Raw genomic sequence first — 23,736 nt, forward strand, 5'->3', positions numbered from 1 at the left:
ACTCGACGAGACAGACACTATTTCTACGGAGCATCGAGGTTCGTTTTACAACCCCACTCGACGAGACAAACACTAATTCTTCTGCGCGTCGAGGTTCGTTTGCACCCCATTCGACGAGACAGACACTATTTCTAAAATTCGTCGAGGTTCGTCTTACAACCCTACTCGACGAGACAGACTGTTTAGAGTAGTATATCTTAATAAAATTAATTTAAGAATTTGAATTGAATTTAGTATCTGAAATGAATTTCTGATGCAAAGATATTAATATTGAATTTATCTGAATTTGTATTATGACCTTGTATCTCAAAAAATACAACCATGAAATCTTTTATCAATATTTAATGATATGGCAACCATTGTATTCGATGTTTTATCCGTGCTTTTGTTCCATCTTTCTCTTGTGGTTGATTATGGGCAACATGACAAATGGCTCCTTCTTCTCTTTTTACGACTCAAGCGGACAACAGCACGGATCCCACTGAAAGATCTACTAAATTATAAATACATTATTGATATGTAAGTTGAATTGTGAACTGCCAGTTTTTCCCTTATTAATTCAGCCGAATTGCGTAAGTAATCCCTTCATGAGGACCTAAGTCTTATTTCTACAGTGGTTTCCCATTAAAACCTTTGTTCTACCAACCAGAACATTATTCCAACTCATTAGAACCTAAGTTCTATGTGGATGCATATTTTCCCATAACGTTAAGGAGAATTAGCATAAACACAGACACTATTTCTACGATGTGTCGAGGTTCGTTTTACAACCCCACTTGACTGCGTAGAAACTACTAGCTATTCTACTACCACACAAGCCAAGATTCGCTTTCACACCACTTGACTCAACACCCGTCATCAGACGACTGCCCCGATTGTCTCCCCAGCATCTCCTTTTATACCTTCTGGTGGATGACCGTCGATCGATTCCATTTTCATAGGCGTACTTGTTTGGTTGTTTGGCGCAAGGCATTGCCATCACTGAATATCAGTTTCATGACTGGCCACTAGGTTACATTCTGACCGTTACGTTTGAAACAAATACATTTCTCGAGTTCAATGTAATTAAAAACGAGTACTCAGGACTTTTGGGCGTTACAGTGGATTCGGTCCAAAATTTGGCCTTAGCAATATTTTGTCCAAACTTAGTAATCTAATTTCGAAGATAAGCCATATCGATCTACTCCTTCAGCTACTTCCCCCACAAAAGTGACCGATTTAGCCCATACTTTACACATCTTAAAATATCTACCAGATATAGATCAGGTAGAAATATTGACTATATTTATCCACTCCTTCGGGCACCTCCAACACATTTCGGATAAGTTCAATTTAAGACCTTGTCTCGAATCACTTTGATTTTTGTTGAAGCAACTTGCATTCGCTTGCTTTACGACGGTAAACGTTTGTTCAGGGGCAAGTCCATTCGTCTTGAGAAAACAGCCAGAAAGGTGTAAAAAAACACCTATGGCACCATATGTAGTAGCTGAAGAGCACGATAACTCTCGCACTTGTCAACCGATTTGGTCCAAAATTTGGCCTTCGTAATATTTTGTCCAAAATTAATTTCAGTTCGAGAATGGGCAATACCGGTCCACAACTACCGGTACTTCAACCCAATACTTAAAAAATTTCACTAAAATGGTATGCACGATATCTCTTGAACGGGGAAACCAATTTGGCCCAAACTTTGAATCTCCTAATATTTTGTCCAAATTTAGTTTAACTTCTATAATGGTCCATATTGGTCCTCTCCTTAGGGTACCTCCCCACAAAATTTCAACATTTGTATTTAAATGCAGTTTAGGGTCTGTTCGAAGATGCTTTGAAAATGTATACCGGTTGTTAAAGGCAGTTTCCCAGGTGACACCACGGGTAGGTCAGTGTTCACTTGAGATGAAAGAGGGACTAAGATGAATTCTGGGGTCTGCCATATTTCATTCCCTACGTCAACCTATTGAATATATATTTGGACAATTTAGGGTACTTAGGGTTACGCTCGGAATTGCAGGGAAGAACTATTGTACTCAAGTTGTATTTTGAATTTTATATTTAAGTATGACTTACATATCCCGTGTATCTCTTGCCCTAATCATAATAGAAAACATTTTCATTCTTAAAAGATTTTCATTTGAAATTATGATTGAGATGATATCACAACCTATTATTTCCAATTAAGGCTTTACAAATATTTCATTCGTGTTTTTGTCTACATTTTTTTTTTTTCTATTTTTAATTTATTTTCTTGTCATTTGCATTGTTCATAGCTTTATTCTTATTTATTTTTTTCTCCACATTATTAACATCATGTAAATCGTAATTAAAAAGTCAGGTTATAATGGGCGATAAATGTTCATACAAAAGACTTATACAGATATATATTTTTTTTATTTTATTATTTTTTTATTTTCCCTTATCCTTGAAAAACCTTCAACTGCTAAGCTTAGCTATTAGATTTTGCTTTCAACAATATTACAATAAAGATTATTATTTTATTATCGCTTTTTGTGCTGAATTTCGAGTAGTTAATATGTCATTAAATTCAAAAAGAAATGACAAAAATGGATAATAAAGAATTCATTTCTTGTGAATATGATTTTAAGGCAATATTACTTTCTAAAAGGATTAATAATAAATTCTATTTTCATTATTTAAATAGTAATAGAAAATGAGTGGAAGAATAGAAGTGATGACTAATTGCCAGTAGAATACATTTATTTGATGATGACATCAAAGTTAAAAAATCTTAAAATTGTAAATTTGAGAAAATTGTTTAAGTTCTCAACATTTTTGTATCACAACATCCACTCAAGTTTATTTCAAAATTGTCTTTATGTAAGACCTAAAATTATAAAGCCATTTAATTATTTCAAATGAAAAGTAGCAGCTTTTCCCCAGTTACGAATGAATATTCGTCCATTAGCCAAATGTCCTTCTATGCCTGTAGAAAGTCTACAAAGTCAAGCCGGGTATAAACATAAAATTGTTTATCTACATTTAATTGCACACCAAGCCTTGGGCAAACAAAACTCCAACCATTATTTTGGAAAATTCACAAACACACTTCCTGTCATACTTTCAAAATTGTCCACACACACACCACCACTACCACCAACAAAACCACTTTTACTTTGTCCTTATTTATTTACAGGCCTCTACGTCCATAATGACCATCAACAGAGAGAATAACCAAACAATACCAAAGGCAACAGCAACAACGACCATGTTTAGAGTTATATATTTAATACCTTTATAATGCAAAGAAATATAATTAAAAAATTAATTTGATGATTTTATTTGCACTTTCATATTGAAAAGAGCCAGACCAATAGCAACCCCCAAAAAGGGTTGCTGGCGTAGGGAAACTTTGCCAAATGGAAGTCTTAGTAATTGTGTAGATGGAGGGAGGAACACACACTTTCAACCCATTACCATAAAAGGTATGCACGCGACATGCCTGTTATATTTCAGGTAAGATAAGGGAGTCAATAATATGGACGAATTTATATTTGTGGCGGAAAGTGGAAAGGGAAGTGGGGTTAGGTTAGAAAGTAGAACAACAACATTTAAATATAAGCCCTCAAACGGAGGTTTGGTGCTAATTACACTATATTATTGTTATCATATTTTTTGCTAATTCACCACCACGTCCGTTTCCTTAATTAGATATGGATTTTTAATTCGTGTGGTTGCTGAAGTTTTAAATAAAAAAGTAATAAAATTGGAAAATATAAACCAGTTAAAACCCTTAACACTGAGAATATTATGCAGAAATTGCCTCTTCGATCTCTTAGTTGATTATATTACTTAACATTGTTTAGATAACTATGGCGATTATTTGCCAGAAAACAAAGGTAGTCCGCCTGATAAAAAGCAATATTTTTAAATAAGAGTAAGTTTGGGCTTTAGACGGATGGGCCGACTTTGTGAGACCTAACACGGCGTGCCTTAACCAAATTTAAATGGAAGGTGCTTACACCTGGGAAGTTTTTGCGGATTCTGAGACTACAAGGCTCATAGATGAGAAATATCAAGAAACAAAAAAAATCGCCGGAGGGATTTTCAAATAAATCGCGATTTAAATTCACATTTTTAGGGGTTCTTTAGGTTTTCAGGATTTTGCTTGGAAACCGCGAGTCCTATCTAAAGGGGCCTTAAGAAAATGTTGTAGCTGTGAAAGTTCTCCACAAAATTTACCTTTATGATACTTTCGTAGGTTTCACCGTTTTTGAGATATAGAAGTTCAAATTTAGACAATGCACTGACTGTATCGCCTCCTTATAAAACAATGTCATTACTGCAATGTCCCAAATTAAACTTATATATCTTGAAAATGGTACAACCTAGGAAAAAATAAATCATCCAATCTTGTAGAGAATTTTCGCAGCTTCAACATTTTCTTTAGTCACATGTTGATATGACTTGCGGTTTCCAAGCAAAATCTTGAAGACTTAAGATAAAAACCTAAAAATTTGAACTGAACCTCTATATCCCAAAAATGGTAAAACCTACGAAAAAACCTAAATGTCAGTCTTGTAGAGAATTTTCACAGCTACAACATTTTCTTTACACTCGTTTCGATACGCCTTGCGGTTTCAAAGCAAAATCGTGAAAACCTAAAAAAAACCCTAAAATTGTGAATTTTGATCGCGATTTATTTTAAAATCCCTCCGGCGATTTTTTCTGTTTCTTTTATTTTTCTTATCTATGAACATTGTTTTTTCAGAATCCGCGAAATCTTTCCATGTGTAAGCGGTTTTCATCAAAAGTTAGTTATGGAGCTCTGAGCATGATATTGTTTATAAGGAGGCGATACAGTCAGTGCATTGTCTCAATTTGAACTTCTATATCTCAAAAACGGTAAAACCTACGAAAATATCATAAAGGTCAATCTTGTGGAAAATTTCACAGCTAAAATACTTTCTTTAGGCCCATTTACATAGGACTCGCGGTTTCCAAGCAAAATCGTGAAAAACTAAAGAACCCCTAAAAATGTGAATTAAAATCGCGATTTATTTGAAAATCCCTCCGGCGAGTTTTTTTGTTTCTTGATATTTCTCATCTCTGAGCATTGTAGTTTCAGAATCTGCAAAAACTTCCCAGGTGTAAGCACCTTCCATTTAAATTTGGTTAAGGCACACCGTGCTAAGTTTATGACATTTTCAAAAGGAATTGAGACCCTTGTGCGGAAAACTAAACTGAAGAGAATGGGTTTTAACACACGGTAAAGGATCAAAAAGTATGGTTGCTGAGGTACAATGGTATATTTAAGCAATAAAATGTAGGGATTTTGTTCAATTCTGTATCTAGCTAGCAACAGTATTATCTTCAATCGCCGCACAGTGGTTGAAAATGGTTTTTTCCTGCCAAAGCTCTGTAACTTTTGAACGGATAAATATATCTTCATTTTTTTGTCGACAGATAGCAAAGTGATACTTCCGATGCATTAAACATTTAAATTCGGCGTAGTAGTTGAAGAATAATTCAAGGTCAAAGTTCAAATTTTGAGTTTTTTTCATATTTTGCATCACATGTTCCAGTATATTAAAAAAGGTGAAACACCAATAAACCAACCTCAAAACTACAAAAATTTTTGTTTTTTTACAGTGCTTTATTTAACTTATTTGGTCCGTTTAGTTCAAATCTGGAGGGTGACGTAGGGGATGGAAGATACCAAGGAACGGTCCTGACCGGTTTTAACATGGCAAAGCCCAGGATTTATCTTGGTCCCTCTTTCATCTCAAGTGGACACTGACCTCCTCGTCGTGTCACCTTGGGAACTGTCTTTAACACCCGTTAATGGTAGTGAGCTAACATGTGCCGCGCGTTCGCCCATAAGAACGTTAAAAACTTGGGTTTGGGCGTCGGGTTAGTAAAAAACTATGAAAAAACGACTATAAAAAAACGAAAGAAAAGAAAAACAAACCCCTCTAAAGTTGACGAACCCCGCAAACGTTTTAATGACCATGATCTGCGAATCTGCACCTGGAATGTTCGCATTTTTTATAGAGTAGGTGCAGTCTTCGCATTGGCAGACGTACTTCAAAAGTACGAGGCCGATATTACTGTCATACAGGACATACGATGGATTGGGTAAGGCGTCACAACAACACCTAAAGGTGACGCACTTTATAATAGCTGCATGACATAAAGCATGAGTTTGGTTGTGGATTCGTAGTTAGTCGGAGACTAAAACATCTGGTATCCAGCTTCACCCCAGTGAATGAAAGACTTGCTGCAATTCGAATAAAAGCTAAATTCTTCAACATCAGCTTTATTTGCGCTCATGCTCCCACTGAAGAAAAGGACGAACAGACCAAAGATATATTTTATGAGCGCTTAGAAGAAACATATGACCGTTGCCCTGCCCATGACATTAAAATCATTCTAGGCGATTTTAATGCCAAAATTGGAAAGGAGAATATGTTTAGCCCAACAGTGGGGAAATTCAGTCTCCACAGTGAAACATCTGACAATGGTATGAGGCTGATAGACTTTGCAGCTGCAAAAAACATGGTTGTTAGCAGTACCAGATTTAATCATCTCGATATTCATAAGGGCACCTGGCTGTCTCCAGATCAAAGAACAAGTAATCAAATAGATCCTGTTGTGATAGATGGAAGACGATCGTTCCGAGGCGCAGACATTGATTCGGACCACTACCTTGTTGCAGCAAAGGCACGTACCCGTCTAAAAGTTGTAAACAAACCACGAACAGACACAACGCGGAAGTTGGACATCGATAGGCTGCAAACACAACAGATAGCCACAGCATATTCCACTCAACTAGTCCAATTGCTTAACGCGAGCACTCCTTGTCTAGATAACATAACAACACAATGGCAAAACATTGCCCACTCCATGCAAACAGCCGCAAAATCCATACTTGGTTTCCAGAGACATCCACAAAGGAATTCATGGTATGACCAGGAGCGTTGTGATGCTAACGAAGAGAAAAATGCAGCTAATTTACAATCAATAGCAACGCGTAGCGCACGAGAGAGATATCGGGAGAAAAGGAGAGAAGAGAAACGTCTTTTCCACAAGAAAAAGAGAGAAATGGAAAAGCGGGAGTGTGAAAAAATCGAGATGTACAGGAGTCAGAATGAAGTCCGAAAATTCTTCCAAAGAGTGAACCATCAAACAGATGGATTTGGTACAGGCACATCCTCTTGTAGAGACCAGCAAGGTAATCTGGTAACAGATACAGATAGAGTGCTCAGGATATGGAAGGAGCATTTTTCCAATCTGCGGTTTCCAATAGTAGCGAAGATGATGATACCACAGATCCAATCCCAGAAGATGGTATAGAATATATACCGCCCGGCCAAGATGAGGTAAAAACGGCAATCAACCGGCTGAAGAATAATAAAACAGCAGGAGCCGATGGCTTACCAGCCGAGCTGTTTAAAACCGGAGGCGACGCGCTGATAGGGTGTATGCATCAGCTAGTTAACATCATCTGGCAGGAAGAACGCGTACCCAATGATTGGAATCTGAGCATCCTATGCCCCGTCCACAAGGAAGGAGATAAGACTGTATGCTCCAACTATAGGGGCATAAGTCTTCTCCCTATTGCCCATAAGATAGTGTCAGGGATATTGGCCAATGGTCAACGAAATAATTGGACCATACCAATGTGGCTTTAGACCTGGCAAGTCCACCATTGACCAGATTTTTACCCTGCGGCAAATCCTAGAGAAGACCCAAGTGATGCAGATCTATACATATCACCTTTTTGTCGATTATAAAGCAGCATTTGACAGTCCCCTCCGATCAAAGGTATTCCATGCAATGTCTGAATTTGGTATCGCCGCAAAGCTCATCCGGCTTTTTAAGATGACTTTAACTGATACTAGGTTCTCAGTTAAAATTGGAAAGAACCTCTCCAAAGAATTTTGTACCAAAAGAGGTTTCAGACAAGGAGACAGCCTTTCGTCATCATGGGACGATCAGAAAAGGAAGTAACTGATACCTTTAGGAAGGTCGAAGCAGAATCTGCGAAAGTGGGTCTGGCGGTAAACGGCGAAAAGACCAAATTGATGGTGTCGACGCGCAAAACGTCCATGGAGCTCGGACCAACTGTGGAAGTTGGTACCTACAATTTTGAGGTAGTTAACGACTTCGTCTACCTCGGCTCTGCCAAAAACACAACAAACAACATCAGTTGCGAAATAAGAAGAAGAATTGTATTGGCCAACAGATGCTACTATGGTTTAAGTAAGCAATTTAAAAACAAAGCCACATCTCGTCAAACAAAAATAACACTATACAAAACGCTGATACTACCCGTGCTAATGTATGACTCCGAAGCGTGGGTACTTCCACAAGCAGACAAGGCAGTGCTTGGTGTGTTTGAGAGGAAAATTCTTCGAAAGATCTACGGACCAATATGCCTCTACGGTGAATATCGACGTCGTTTGAACCACGAGCTATATAAGCTATACAAAGACATGAATATAGTTAAACGTATCGAGATGCAACGATTGCGTTGGCTAGGCCATATCATAAGAATGAGCGATGATGAACCCGCTAAAAAGGCGGCAGGCCTAAGCTTCGATGTAGCATACAAGTGGATGAAGCAATGAAAAGGCGCGGTATTCCAAAAAGTCAAGCGAAAAACAGAGAGGAATGGAGATCTTTTCTTAGTTCGGTCTATGGAACAAATGTTCTGTAATGGGCCAACTAAGTAAGTAAGTATTATTTTGGTTATAATTTTCTTTAGAATCTTCTTTACTTTATGAACCCGAGGTGCAGTAGTTATTCATACAGGAAACCAGCCACGTTGGACTGAAAGCATTATCAGGGGCAAATATTTTCAGAAGAATAGAACGTAAGTACACTCACATTGCTGGGTTTGCACATCTCGGACACATATACAAATCCACCATGACAAAAAATCGAAAGTGCTTAAAAACATATTTGCACAATCTAAGCTTATTACAAGTCCCCCAATTATGCAGTGTTGTAAATTGTTAGGTACTTTCCATGTGCTATTTATTATCTCCCTTTAGACAAAAATAGATCATCAACGAGACAAATACACAACTCTAATTAAATTGTAGTTAATTACATCACAAAAATGTCACTTTAATTACGTTGCGGAATGTAACAACAACACACAGCTCTAATGTAAAATGTTACAGCATCATTGCAATAATTGTAGTAATAAACACGGTGTTACGTTTAGTTGTATTTCAGAGATTGGCGATGGTCATGGCATTGATAGATGTCACAAAAATGGTTTTAAACGTTTTAAACGGCAATTAACAAAGAGATTGTTGTAATCACACACATACACATCCACCTACTCAATTGCAAGCAACATAATAGGCTTGGTTGCTATGATGGCTAACATAAATTTGTTTAGTGGCCATAAATGGCGTGGTCCAACAAGAACAAAAATTAAAACAAAACTAATGATCATAATGCGGAGAAAACAAATGTATGTTTGTATGTATATTTGTTAAAGTTGGACAAGTTATGGCAAGGCAAAAACCTTGGTATTTAGATCACAATTATGGATAATTGTTTTGGAAAGAGAAAGAGCAATAGTTAGATAGTTAGAGTGGGAACTTATAAATTAAGCAACAAAACGAGCATTACTGTAGCGAGCGTTTAATTTATGCCAAATGTCATATTTTTTGTTTGCTTTTAGTTTTATCATTCATTTGAGTTATATATTCGACGATGACAAACAACTGAATAACTAATTAAAGAACTATAAACTGAGATTTGTACAGAGCAGCGTGTTAATTAACATTGTGGTTCGCCAGCTGATGGCTAATGTCACAAATTGTCGTCGTCGTCCTCGTCCACAATGAGATAAGTTTATGATCGCCGCTCAATGTTTTATTATTTTTTGTGTGTTTTTATTTTCGAAAGTTTATTGTTTTTCTTTTGTAGAATATTAGGTGGAAATCCACCAAAATTACTACTTAAATTTTGCCAGCAGAAGTGGGTAGAGAAATGGTAATTAGTCAATGATTTTATTTTAGCTATAATTTGGGAGAAAATTAATGCTAAGAAAATAATAAAAATTTAATTTATTCAGCCTATTTTGATTTAATTAAAATAAATAGGAGATGGAGATGGATGGCATTATATGTCGCTAAGCTATCACAATTTACTTTAAATTGATTCCTTTCCAAAACCCAGTATGTACTTCTTGTCGTCATGGATGTATATGGTATTCGAGAGCAATCGTAATGAAACTAAGGGAACCAATAATTTAGCCAATAATATTGGAAGGTGTGGGCGTGGCGTGTTCACTGTTTGTTCGGTAGAACAGTGGTTCCAAAATAAAAAAAAATACAGTAAAATTTCTGGAACAACATCTGACAACATGGAAATTTCCAAAAGTGTATTTGTTTTTGTTTCATTCCGACGCACGGTGGTCGAAAGCACTGATCTAGCGGCGCGAAATTAATAACTTGCAAACGAATAGAGATACGTCACTGAAATTTTGCATAAACTCAGTTTGTACCTGTGGGTAATAATGGGCCAAATATGAACAATATCGGCTAATGTTTTGGTATAGCCCCCATATAACGGTACCTTCCGATTTTCGGTATTTTGAGGATTTAGGCCACAATTTCGTAGCAAATTAGCTGTAATTTGGTACTTAGGGTTCCAAGTAGTCACAAAATATTTCCACCAAAAATTATGGACATAGGTGCACGTTTTGATATAGCCACCATGTAAGCGTACCTCCCAATTTAAAGTATTTTGAATACCATGACCACATTTTTAAACCAACTTGGCTGTAATTTTGCATTCCGTGTTCTCACTGCGTATAAAATCTTCTTACAAAACATTTTCAATACGGATTTATGTTTCGATGTAGCCCCTTTTATGGTACCCCCGATTCGTTGAATTTTTACTTGTTATCCCATATTTAATAACATATTTAGCTATAATATGGTATTATAGTGCCTCCGGGGGTAGAACTCCTCCTTGCAAACATTTCTCAAGATAGGTCCATATTTTGATTTAGCTCCCATACAAATGCACAGCTAAATTTGTATGAATTTCATGCAAAATCCCTTATTTTAAAAGTGCAGTCATCAGAAGATTTGCAAATATTTGCAGCCCGAATGTGGTTATTCAGTATCCAGAGAGTCCAATTTCATTCCCCAAAAAATAATCGGACCTAAGTTCGGCTAAGTTTACAAGATGCACTCTATGGAACAAGCGCGTACAACCCATAAAAACACTAAAAAATTTAATTTTTTGAAAATTTATTGCTATATAACTAAGCACCTCCAGACCCCAAACTAATTTTTATAATTTAGATCTCACCCTCTGCTATTATTTAAAAATATATCTTGTCCATTTTCATTACCAATTTATTTAACATTTAAACAAATATGAAGCTAATTTTTTTGCAACAATTTTCTAAAATCTAATGCAACAAAAACTCTTGTATTTGATAGTGAATAACTGAGTGAATATTTACAACAACAAAAATTAAAAAACCATATCTTTGTCTGCAAAGTGTCTGTAATCGATACAATGGATAATATTTCGCAATTTTATAGTTCGATTTTTTGACTTTTGCGCCGCTAGATCATTGGTTTCGACCAGTGTGCGACGGTACGTTTTGGGAAAAGCTCAACAATTCAGAGCATGTGACTTGTAATTTGTAGTGAGTACAACTTATAATTTAAAAAAAATTAATTCGTATTGAAAACAGAAATATACCCTCAGCCTGTGCGAATTGAAGGTTTCATTATCGGCCACGCAACCAAAATCCTTTTCCCCATTAATTATGCATTAGACGGTTAAGGGCTTTTGTGGCGTATGAATTTGCCGACAAAAATATATTTGAATTAATAAAGCTCGCTCAAAATTGTTCCGGAGGAGTACATGAAGGAATGCTTCGACATAGTTAAGTTTGTAACTGGATCTTATTTTGGGAGTCACTAGATAGCACGTCTTCCAGTCATTTCAGTTGGTCACCGTATAACTTAGAAATTTGGAACCACTATGTCAAGAAACATGGATGTGCGCACATTTCCAAAGGATCTTCGAACAGACCCTAAACAACAATAAAGTTGAACTTTTGTGGTACCCTAAAATGTGGGCCGATATAGTCCATATTCAATCTTTACCAGAAATTCGCAGAAATATTACGATCTGGAATGTATGGACCAAATTGATTGCTGCCTTCGAGAGTTGTCGTGCTCACTATTTTAGCAAAAAGTTTTGAAATTTTCGAGCTTAATTAAGCTGGGACAAAATATTATGAAGGTCAAATGGTGCCATAGAGTTTTTTGTCAATTTTCTCAGGAAGTGTGGACTTGCCCCTGAAAAACTTGTAAAAACCGTCGTAGTTGGTGCAAAGCGGGAGTAAAAGTTGTCAAGGTGATTCGAGGGCAGATGTTTAAATCCACTTGTCCGTTGCGAGGCTTATAGCTACATTTTGGTCCAAATTTTATTATATTTGACATATTTTTATTTTCCCTGTGGTCCCAAAGTTCTAAATATAGCTGCATATTTTGGTATAGCGTCCACATAGATAGATCAACGTTTTGGTATAGAACGTATATAAGGGTACCTCTTGGTATTAGGCATTTTGCAGATTTTAGCTGAATTTTTTCAGCACTAGCTGTAATTTGACATTTGAAGTTCCCAATGGTGCCTCAGTGGACAAAAATCGAAAAATGTGTTGTCGACTTTTTTAATTTTGTGGTTTTATTTTATAGAGAACAGTTCAAACAGGACAATCGTGAAAGAATTTTATCGATATATGGTGTTACTATAAAGATATAGGGGTGCCACCGTGGCGCAATGGTATGCACACCCGCCTTGCACTCTGAAGGTCGTGGGTTCGATTCCCCGGCCAGTCAACATCAAACTCTTTTCAACGGTGGCAAAATACCCCTCAGTAATGTTGGCGACATTTTCTGAGTATTTCAGACTTGTAAAACTTCTCTACAAGTGGTGTCTTAGACACGCCGTTCGGACTCGGCGATAAACAGTAGGTCCCATATCATTGAGCTTAATATGAATCGGGGTGCACTCATTAATATGAGAGAAGTCTCCCCTGTCCCGCCTGGGATGTTTGTGGAACAATTATTATTATTATTATTATAAAGATATAGCTCCTCAAACATAGAAACTTTTTCGTAGCTAGCATATATTGAAATTTATACAAAAAAGGACCACATGTTCATGGAACTGTATTTAAACAAGTTATTAAAAATATTAAAACTTTTGTATTGGGAATCAAAGAGTGGCCAATTGCCTTCCTTTTTGTGAACAAAAATGTTTACATATAATGTTTATACATAAAGTACTGTTATGTTGATTGAAGCAATAGCATGTTATACATTACACTCGAATTTCACTTCTTTCAGGGATTGTATCTAAAAATTGCAGCAAATTGCAGCTTTGGGCATTTGGTACATGAAACACACATCCCTTTTGAATACAAATATGCAAAAATTACATCCGACAAAATCCGATTCTTTGAGACACAACCACATTTTCATAAACAGTGTGTACGAAAAATGCAAGTTTCCTGATTTTGCCTCAATATACCAATTCACTTTATTTGACTGCCTCCCGTTATTTTTGTTAATACGTTGTCGAAAACACTTAAAAAAGCTCGAATCTGAAATAATTTTGCCGATAGTTAATGCCACTCTTTGATAGGAGTGGGATATTGTTGTTCTATACATGATAAATTCAAACTACAAACGTTCTAATTTTAGACATAGAGTATATTACAACTTTTGAGTTGGGAAATAAAGAGTGGCCATTGGCCATTGTTATTGTAATGGGATCTATCTTGATTTAGTTGGCATGTGTTTTCAGACATTTTACGTCAAATAAATCGAGATAGAAAACCGTTAGTATAAACATGACTATAGTTTCAATTAATTTTATTTCAAATTTAAACCAACTATGTGCCCTCTCCAGGCAGGTTGTTCAAGACGGAATATTAAAAAAATTGCTTAAATCGGTAAAATTGAATAATGAAATCGCATACTAAATATGAAGGTTATTAAATTAAAATTGACCGAGTTTTAGCGATATCGGAGAATGATATATGTAGGAACTAATCAAAATCTGAACCGATTTTTGTCGAAATCGATAAAACTGATCAACGGCCTATGAAAACATCGCATATTAAATTAAAAGGATATTCAATTAAAATTGACCGATTTTTTGCAAAATCGGGAAAAGATATATATGGGGGCTATATCCAAATCTGGAGCGATATAAACCAAAGTTGGTATTTTTTATTTCAATGCCCTCATAACTACTTGTACAAAAATTCATCGTCCTAGGTCAACTCCTTCTATTTTTGTCCATGTTTACAAGGAAGCGGCACCTCCACACCTCCACCAGAAATTGTCAACATACGTCCATATTTTGGTATAGCCCCATATAATATACGCAGAAATATTACGATGTGTTAAGTTTGGGCAAAATATTACCAAGCCGACATTTTGCACCCAATCGGGTGATCTCTTCGAGAGACAGACTGACGGGTATGGATAAATCGACTACAAATATTCGGAAACGGATTTCGTTCAAACATCCTAGGGTCTAAAACTATTATGTCCATGAAGCACATTTTGATAGTATTGTATCTGCTTTCATTATCTTTAACCTAAAGGCAGAGGTATAAAAACCTTAAAAGCTGGAATTGTATCCTGAATTCCACTGCAACTACAGGACCGAATTTTATCGTTTTTGATTCATCATAAAACTTATTGTGTTATCTCTCAAACAACGGTACCTCCGGATTTTAGACATTTTGAGACTTTTTTTTTCTATATTTTTGGACCGAACTACCGGTAATTCAATATTAGAGCTACCCAGCTGTAACAAAACTACTTTACAAAATTGGTCAACATAGATCCATGTTTTGGTATAGCACCCATATAACGCTACCTGCGGAGTTTAGGTATTTTGAAGATATCCTGTTGTACATTTTTTGACCGAAGTACATGTAACTCGACATTTGAGTTCCACAAAAAGTTGTCAACATATGACGGTACCTCCCGATTTTGAGATTTTTTTTAAATTTTTTGTCGAACCACTTGCAATTTGATTTTTATACCAACAATTATCAACATATTGGTATAGTACCCAAGGGGAGGTATCTCGATTTTTGATATTTTGGGGATGTTAGACAATTTTTCCCGAAATAGCTGTAATTTGACATTTGAGGTTTCCACAAAACTTCTCCACGTAATAAAAATAGGTCTGGGTTTTGGAATTGTCCCCATATAACGGTACTTCCCGATTTAAACATTTTCATACTTTTTTACATTTTGGACCGAACTACCTAAATGTTACATTTGAGATTCCAAGCGGTAACAAAACTTGTCCACAAAAAAAAATAACATCAGTCCACGTTTTGATATAGCACCCGATTTTAGCTGCAATTTGACATTTGAGGTTCACCGTGGTCGCAAGACTACTCCCAAAAAAGATTGTCCGCTTAGCTTTATGTGTTGGTATAACCGTACCTCCCGATTGTTTGGTATTTTGAGGGCTTTTACAACACTTTGGAATCGACCTGTTATTTCAGTTTTGAGGTTCCCAGTGGCCCTTCTCCACCAAAAATTGTACACATAGGTCCACGATTTGGCATAGCTCTATACATGGGTACCTCCTGATTTCATGTATTTTGAAGATTTTAATTGTATTTTTTTGTCCACACTAGCTATCATTTGTTCTCAGTAGTCACAAAATTCCTCCACCAAAAATTGTCATCATACATACGTCCATGCTTTGGTATACTTACTTACTAAGCTGGCACATTACAGAACCTTTGTTCCATAGACCGAACTAAGAAAAGATCTCCAATTCTCTCTTCTGTCATCTCTTCATCCACTTGTTTGCGCCATCTATTTCTTGGCCTGCCAATTCTGCGTGCACCGCCATGCGGCCCGAATTTACACGCCTTTTTAGAGAGTTCATCATCGCTCATTCTTGTGGTGTGGCCTAGCCAACGCAATCGCTGGATCTCGATACGTTTATCTATACTGATGTCGTTGTATAGCTGATTCAGCTAGTGGTTCACGCGACATCGATATTCACCGTTAACGGAGATTGGTCTTTCGAAGAATTTTTCTCTTAAACACGCCAACACTGCCTTATCTGCCTGCGCAAGTAAGCACGGGTAGTATCAGTGTTTTGTAAAGCGTTATTTTTGTTTGACGAGTTGTGGCTTTGTTTTTAAAGTGCTTACTTAAGCCAAAGTAGCACTTGTTGGCCAATACAATTCATCTTTTTATTTAACAACTGATGTCGTTGGAGTGTTTACGCCGGTGCCGAGGTATACGTAGTCTTTTACTGCCTCAAAATTAAAGGAACGAACTTCAACAGTTTGTCTGAGCTCAATTGACGCATTGCGCGTCGACACCGTCAACATGGTCTTCTCGCCGTTTACCGCCAGACCCATTTGAGCAGATTCTCCTTTGACCTTCATAAAGGTATCTGTTACTTCTTTTCCTGATCGTCCCATGACGTCTATATAATCAACATAAGCAAGTAACATGTGGTTATTGGTGTAGATTGTGCCACTTCTTTTGTCGTTTGCCTCTCGTATAACCTTTTATAGCACGCCTGAAACCTCTTTTGGTACAAAACTCTTCGGAGAAGTTCTGTCCTATTTTAACTGAAGATCTTGTGTCAGTTATAGTCATTTTACAAAGCCGTTTGAGCTTTGCGGGGATACCAAATTCAGACATGGCTTGGAATACCTTTAAACGTATGGGGCTGTCGAAGGCTGTTTTATAATCGACAAAAAGATCTTCTCCAGGATTTGCCGTAGGGTAAATATCTGGTCGATGGTGGAGTTGCCAGTTCTAAAGCCGCATTAGTAAGGTCCAATTATTTAGTTGACCATGGGCTTTAGTTGTTCGCACAATATCCCTGTCCATGCTTTGGTATAGTTCCATATAACGGTAACTTCCGATTTCATGTATTTTGACGATTTTTTTCTACATTTTTTGACCAAACTACGTGTCCTAATTGACCTTTTGAACAACAAGTAAAAAAGTATCAGTCGGCTTTGCCGACAGAGATATACCCTCAGCCTGTATATATTGAAACAACTTTTTCCCAAAAAAACGTATATATTTAAGGGTTTTAAAACATGTTGGGAATTTGAACCGACAAAAATGTTCATTAGGATTGAAGATCAAAAGTTTTGCGGAGGAGATACTAAAAGGAATGGATCTACATTGACCATTATGGAAGTGGATCTCCAGCCACTACATATGGTGCCATATGTGGTTTTTACACACTTCGGGATGTTTACTCAAGAAGTATGGACTTGCCCTTGAAAAAACGTTTACCATGGTAATTGAGGCAGAGAATGCAAGTAGCTTCAACAAAAATCAAAGTGATTCGATAGCAGGTCTTAAAGTGAACTTATCCGAAATTTTGTGTGGGAGGTACCGGATGGATTGAACAAATATAGTCCATATTTGAACCTGTAATATATCTAGTAGATATATTAGGATGTGTAAAGTATAGACCAATTCGGCCACTCCCTTTAAGAGTTACCGTATGAACAAATTTTCCGAACATTTTTGAACTTTTGTGGGGGAGGTACATGAAGAAGTGGACCGATATGGCTTATCTTCAAACTTAGACTATGTTTGGACAAAATATTACTAAGGCCAAGTTTTGGACCGAATCGGCAGATCCGTTCTAGAGTTATTTTGCGCTCCAACCACCTCACACGGTGTCATAGGGGTTTTTTTTACAACTTTCAGGCTATTTTCTGAGGAAGTATGGACTTGCCCCTAATGAAACTTGTACCGTCGTATGGAGGGCAGTGAATACAAGTTGCTAAAACAAAAATCATAGTGATTCGAGAGATGGCCCTAAACTGAACTTTTCCGGATATCGCACAAACATACTTGGGGTCTAAAACCATTATTTCGATGAGGCACATTTTTGGCCGTATCAAAGTGTAAATACCCTCTTTAGCCTAAAGGCTGAGGGTATAAAAATTGCCAAAACAGGTTCAACAGCTGAAATTTGTCGCTTGAGGTTCCAAGTGTTCATACAACTTCTCCACCAAAAATTTTGGACTAAGGTCCACGTTAGTCCCCGTGTAATGATATAACCAGATTTCAGGTAATTGTACAATTTTATATACATATTCGTCCCAAATTAGCTTTAATTTGTCATTTGTTTTTCTCAGTGGTCAAAAACTTCTCCACAAGGAAATCGTGGGTTTGAGTCCACGTTTTGGAATATCCCCCCATATAACAGTTCCGCTCGAATTTCGATATTTTAATGCTTTGTTCACATTATCCAACCGAAATGGCTGAAATCTGGTTTTGTTATAATTTATGGTGAAGGTATAAAAACCTCTGCCGAGCCAAACTTAGCGCCGTTTCACTTGTTTTTATTATCTTAAGAATAGTGCTACATGTTGGTACATTGGAGACAAGCTGTGGACAATTCAAAAAATCTGGCGGAAGAGTCTTGGGCCATTTTCCCACCGCTCTTACGTTTTTTTAGTTTATGGTTAATAGAAATATATTTGAATTAATTCTCTTTCGAGTTGAGCTATTTAGACCTAATAGGTACATTGAAAAATTAGGAATCCACCGAAGTCCCACACATTCAACCACTATGCTACGTTTCACGGTCGGTTAGACCGATCATCAGGCATATTGAATGGTGTTTTTAGTGGGTGGACGAAGGCTAAGCTTGGAGACTAGCATTTATATCACAAATCATTCGAAATTTGTATATTCGAATTATTTATTTATTTTAATGTTAGTCATTTAATTCCAAACCTTTCCTATAGTCCGACTTGGCTGGTAACCCTATTTTTCAATGCTTTATTACAAATACTAAGGCAGCTTTTTTCCACCTTTTTATTTTATTTGTTCTTCTGTATCAGAAGATTTTGATCATCAATATTTGTCATCGGAATGACAAGTTGATGGTGGCTTAGAACGCTAAGACGCCTGCAACCGTGTCACTTGGTTGTTGGGGTCCCAGGTTCGAATCCCAGCCTGGCTCATGCTGAAATCATTTTTTTTTCGCCTTAATAAGGCAAAACAAAAAAAAAGAAATATATTTTATTTCTTCAATATGTTGCGATTTACAAATTGAAGCTATAACTGTTTGCAAATATGTATAATATTACACTCAACAGACCAATTTATTCTCTATATTGCAAACAAAAAAAAAAAAACAAAACCGAAAATAAACAATTTTAATTACACCCAAATTCATACTTTTGTATACCGTATTTATTGTTCAAATAAACATTTTCACATACACACACACGCATCTCCACACACATGCCAAACAAATAATCGTTTAATAACAATTATACACTTTTATCACGCAAACTTGTTGTTGTCGGAGGGATTTAAGTATTTGTGTTAACATTGTTAATGTTTATTTTAGCAAAACGAAGGCATTGAAATACATCATCGGAATTACATAAAAACCTAAATTTATAGTCCATTCAGGTAAATTGGTCATAAACAATACTAGAAGTTTATTGCCCCAAGTGTTTGTACATGGGGAAGTAGGACTTCAATAGGATACCACAATGAGTGTGGTTTCGGGCTTAACTAACACCACATTCACATTCACACTCACTTTCAGTTACTTTTTTCTTTTGTTTCTACAAACTATTTCACTTAACACTTTTACATTGATTGCATGTATGGTTAAATTGGCCAACCACATTTACGCAAATTGTTAAAACTTCTTACCTATCATTTTGGGGCAGAGTAATGGAGGAATGTACAAAACTTTTGCCATTCCTAGGAGGAAAATAGATTTCACATGAACAAAAGTGAAAATTGCTTGTTTGGCAGCAATTAAAACAAGCAAGGCAACTACAACGAAAAAAACCTTTGATTGAAGAAACGAAACAAAAAGAGGGAACAGCGTTAGGCAATGAAAATAAACCTTCGTTAACCATAAACGTGATTAGCGTGTTGAAATACACTTATTTACCGTATCTAAACGTTTGCAATAACACAAAGACATATTTAGTGGAAATAATAATAAAAAAGATTGTTAGTAGTGATAGCCATTATAGTGTGAGAATTAAATCTTTATATGTGTGTGTGTATGGCAGGCTCACATACTAACATTACTTACGACCGTTTTATTGTGATATAAACTCACATAGAATTATTTTAACAATACATTTTGGTCATAAAGTTAGATAAGCAATGTTGGGTAAGGGGTTCAGGGTATTGCTGTTGTATAGTGCCAGTATGTTTAATGGAATAATTTATTTATTATACACCAATGGTTTTCTTTTGTTGGTATACACATAATACTCTTTGCCCACATATTTTCATTATTACATTAGCTTAAGTTTTCGATATAAATATGTATTAGTGAATTTATTAATGTGTCCATTGATACGCATTTACTATGAACATTTCTTACGAAAAATGTTATCGAAATGTTAATTTAATATTCGCACATACAATTTATTTATTTAAAATTGCAAAAACCGGGACTTGTATTGTTCCATAGTAATACTTTTTTCATTAAATAATCTACTAAATCTGTAAGGCGACTAAATGTAAAATGACAGTCGATAAAAATAAAAGATATCGGAACGATAGCGGAAAATTTTTCTAAAAAAGTTAAATACTTTTTATTTTTTTTTTATGCCCTCACCCTCTCAGACTTTAAGTAATCGAGGGTGTACACTCTTCGATATGACCACAAATGTGCAAAAAACCCCAAGTTATTTTAGATGATATCCGTTTAAGTCTTTCTCCTTGATAATATTTTTTTTCCAAAATAAGATTCATTTCAAAGTTGGACAATATTGTTCTATTCCTTCTTATGTCCCCCAAAAAAATCCAAAATTGTTCGTTAAAATGTACGCACGATAACTCTCGAAGGGACTAACTGACCCTAACAGAATATGTAGTATCCTCTTCGGATAACTGCCACAGACAAATTTTCAAAATATTAACAAAATACCAGAACAATGCTACGAAATTCTGTTTATTTGTATACTGTGTACACGTTGTTTTATTCCCCGATACGATTTGTACCAAATAAAACTAGTTTACTTTAGGTTACGATTCTGCAATGCTTTATACTAAAATTCACTTATTCGTGCTAAGCAAACTTGCTATTCTCCGTATTTATACACGCAGAAACATGTATGTTAAAAATAGGGAGTAGTGTCCAAACAAATATATGTTTGCAACATTTTGTAACATATTTCAATTTTATTTGTTTGGGTACCAACATATTTTTTATGTTAGAACATATGGTGGAGAGAAGATTTTTGTCAAAGAGCGTAACAACAGGGCTCTCGCTTATTTTATAATAAAGAGCTGTGTGTATGGTGCAATAGAAGACGCAGAAGCTATGACGGAAGGGTGAAAATATTTGTTTTTGATTTGGTGGTGTGTATGCCGGTATGCGATTTATTATTCAACAAGCAATCATTTTTTCTGTAACTAACAGTTAACCAAGGAAGAGGAAAGGATAAGTTATTTTTCCTCTAGACAATCGTTGAGTAAAACGGTAATGTGAGTGAGTGTTTTGTGTTTTCTTAATGAAATGGTGCTTTTTACTAAATTAAATGCCCAATACATTTCATAATTGGTAATTTTATAACACTGTGCAACACGAAAATTATTAACCATATTATGACACCGCAGTGTAATAGAACACCAAAAATGAGAAGACACGTGTCTCGCCGTTTTTCCCTATCTCATCAACTTTCGCGGTTATAGGCCTCCAAAGGTTTGAGGCTTTGATGTAGAAAGGGTAATTTAGTCAGGACTATATCTTCCAAACTGTTAGGAAATTTGAATTTATTTCGGAGGCAAATTTGTAGCTCTTGTCTTAAAGAACAAAAATTGTGAACACGTATAATCCATCAAACTTCATATGCAAGGTCAAAATAGCCATGGTCATTTTTTTTTTAAATTTTTCTCAAGTTTTGTTATACAGCTATCAAACCGATCAAATTTGAAGCAAACAACCAACTACAAAAATGTACCCCAGATCTCAATAAACATCTTTCTAGAATATACGAACTCTGTAGAAACGGATTTTAATGGTCAAAATAGCAAAACAATTGCGATTTTTATCCTCTTTTCTCGGCTTCTGCTCCATAGATATTAAACCGTTCAAAATTCAAGAAAACAGTCAACCACAATAGTGTAGCAAAGGCTTCAATAAACAACTTTCTGGAATATGCGAAATGCCTATGAACGGTTCTTAATGGTAAAAATAGCAAAAATCTTTTGAAAATATCCAATTTTTATACTTTTTTCTCCGACTCTGGTCCAAAGATACGCAACCGCCCAAAAATTAAGGATACCGTCAACCACAAAAATGTACCTAAGATTTCAATAATCAACTTTTTAGAAAATATGAAGATTCTAGGAATTATTCTTAGTGCTGAAATTCACGAACAATTAAATTTGTTTAACTTTCCCCCTGCTCAGGTTTGGAAATAATACACTGTTAAAAACTCAAGGAAATTTGAAAGGTTTGTTATTTACGGACCTGAACAGGAAAGAATGATATAAAATAATAGAATGTTGAGCTTGAAGAATCGTTCCTAGAATCTTCATTTGTTCTATAAACTTGTTTGTTGAAATCAGGTACATTTTTGTAGATGACTGTATCCTTAATTTTTGGGCGGTTGCGTATCTTTGGACCAGAGTCGCAGAAAAAAGTATAAGAACCGTTCATAGACATTTCGCATATTCCAGAAAGTTGTTTATTGAAGCCTTTGCTACACTATTGTGGTTGACAGTTTTCTTGAATTTTGAACGGTTTAATATCAATGGAGCAGAATCATAGAAAAGAGGATAAAATCGCAATTGTTTTGCTATTTTGACCATTAAGATCTGTTTCTACAGAGTTAGTATATTCTAGAAATATGTTTATTGAGATCTGAGGTACATTTTTGTAGTTGGTTGTTTACTTCAAATTTGATCGGTTTGATAGCTGTATAACAAAACTTGAGAAAATTTTTAAAAGAAATTTGACCATGGCGATTTTGACCTTGCAGATGAAGTTTGATGGAATATATGTGTTCACAATTTTTGTTCCTTAAGACAAGAGCTACAACTTTGCCTCTGAGATAAATTCAAATTTCCTAACGGTTTGGAAGATATAGTCCTGACTAAATGACCCTTTTTACATCAAAGCCTCAAACCTTTGGAGGCCTATAACCACGAAAGTTGATGAGATAGGGAAAAACGGCGAGACACGTGTCTTCTCATTTTTGGTGTTCTATCATACTGTGGAGTCAGAATATGGTTAATAAAACATGACTCAAAAAATTACACACAGTGTAATTAATCAAAAAGGTGAATGAAAATATTTTATTGGAAAAAGGAAGAATCGCATTTAAAATTGGTAATAACATTCACATTTATGCTAACACGGGCAAAATGTGCATCGAAATAATGGTTTAGACCCCAAGTAAGTTTGGAAGAAATGTGTTTCAGACAATTTGGAGTTGATTTAGCAATGTCCGTCCGTCTGTCTGTCTGGCTGGCTGGAGCGCACGATAACTCTCGAACGGATCAACCGATTCGGTCCAAAAATTTGGCTTTCGTAATATTTTGTCCAAACTTAGTTTAAGTTCGTAGATGGGTTATATCGGTCCACTCCTTCCGGTACCTTCCCCAGAAAAGTTCGGAAATGATCGGAAAGTTTGTGCGCACGATAACTCTTGAAGGAAGTAACCGATTTGGCCCATACTTTGCACATAGTGAAATT

This window comes from Musca autumnalis, unplaced genomic scaffold (assembly GCF_047663935.1).
Source record: "Musca autumnalis isolate F117 unplaced genomic scaffold, ASM4766393v1 scaffold_3, whole genome shotgun sequence".
Lineage (NCBI taxonomy): Eukaryota > Metazoa > Arthropoda > Insecta > Diptera > Muscidae > Musca > Musca autumnalis.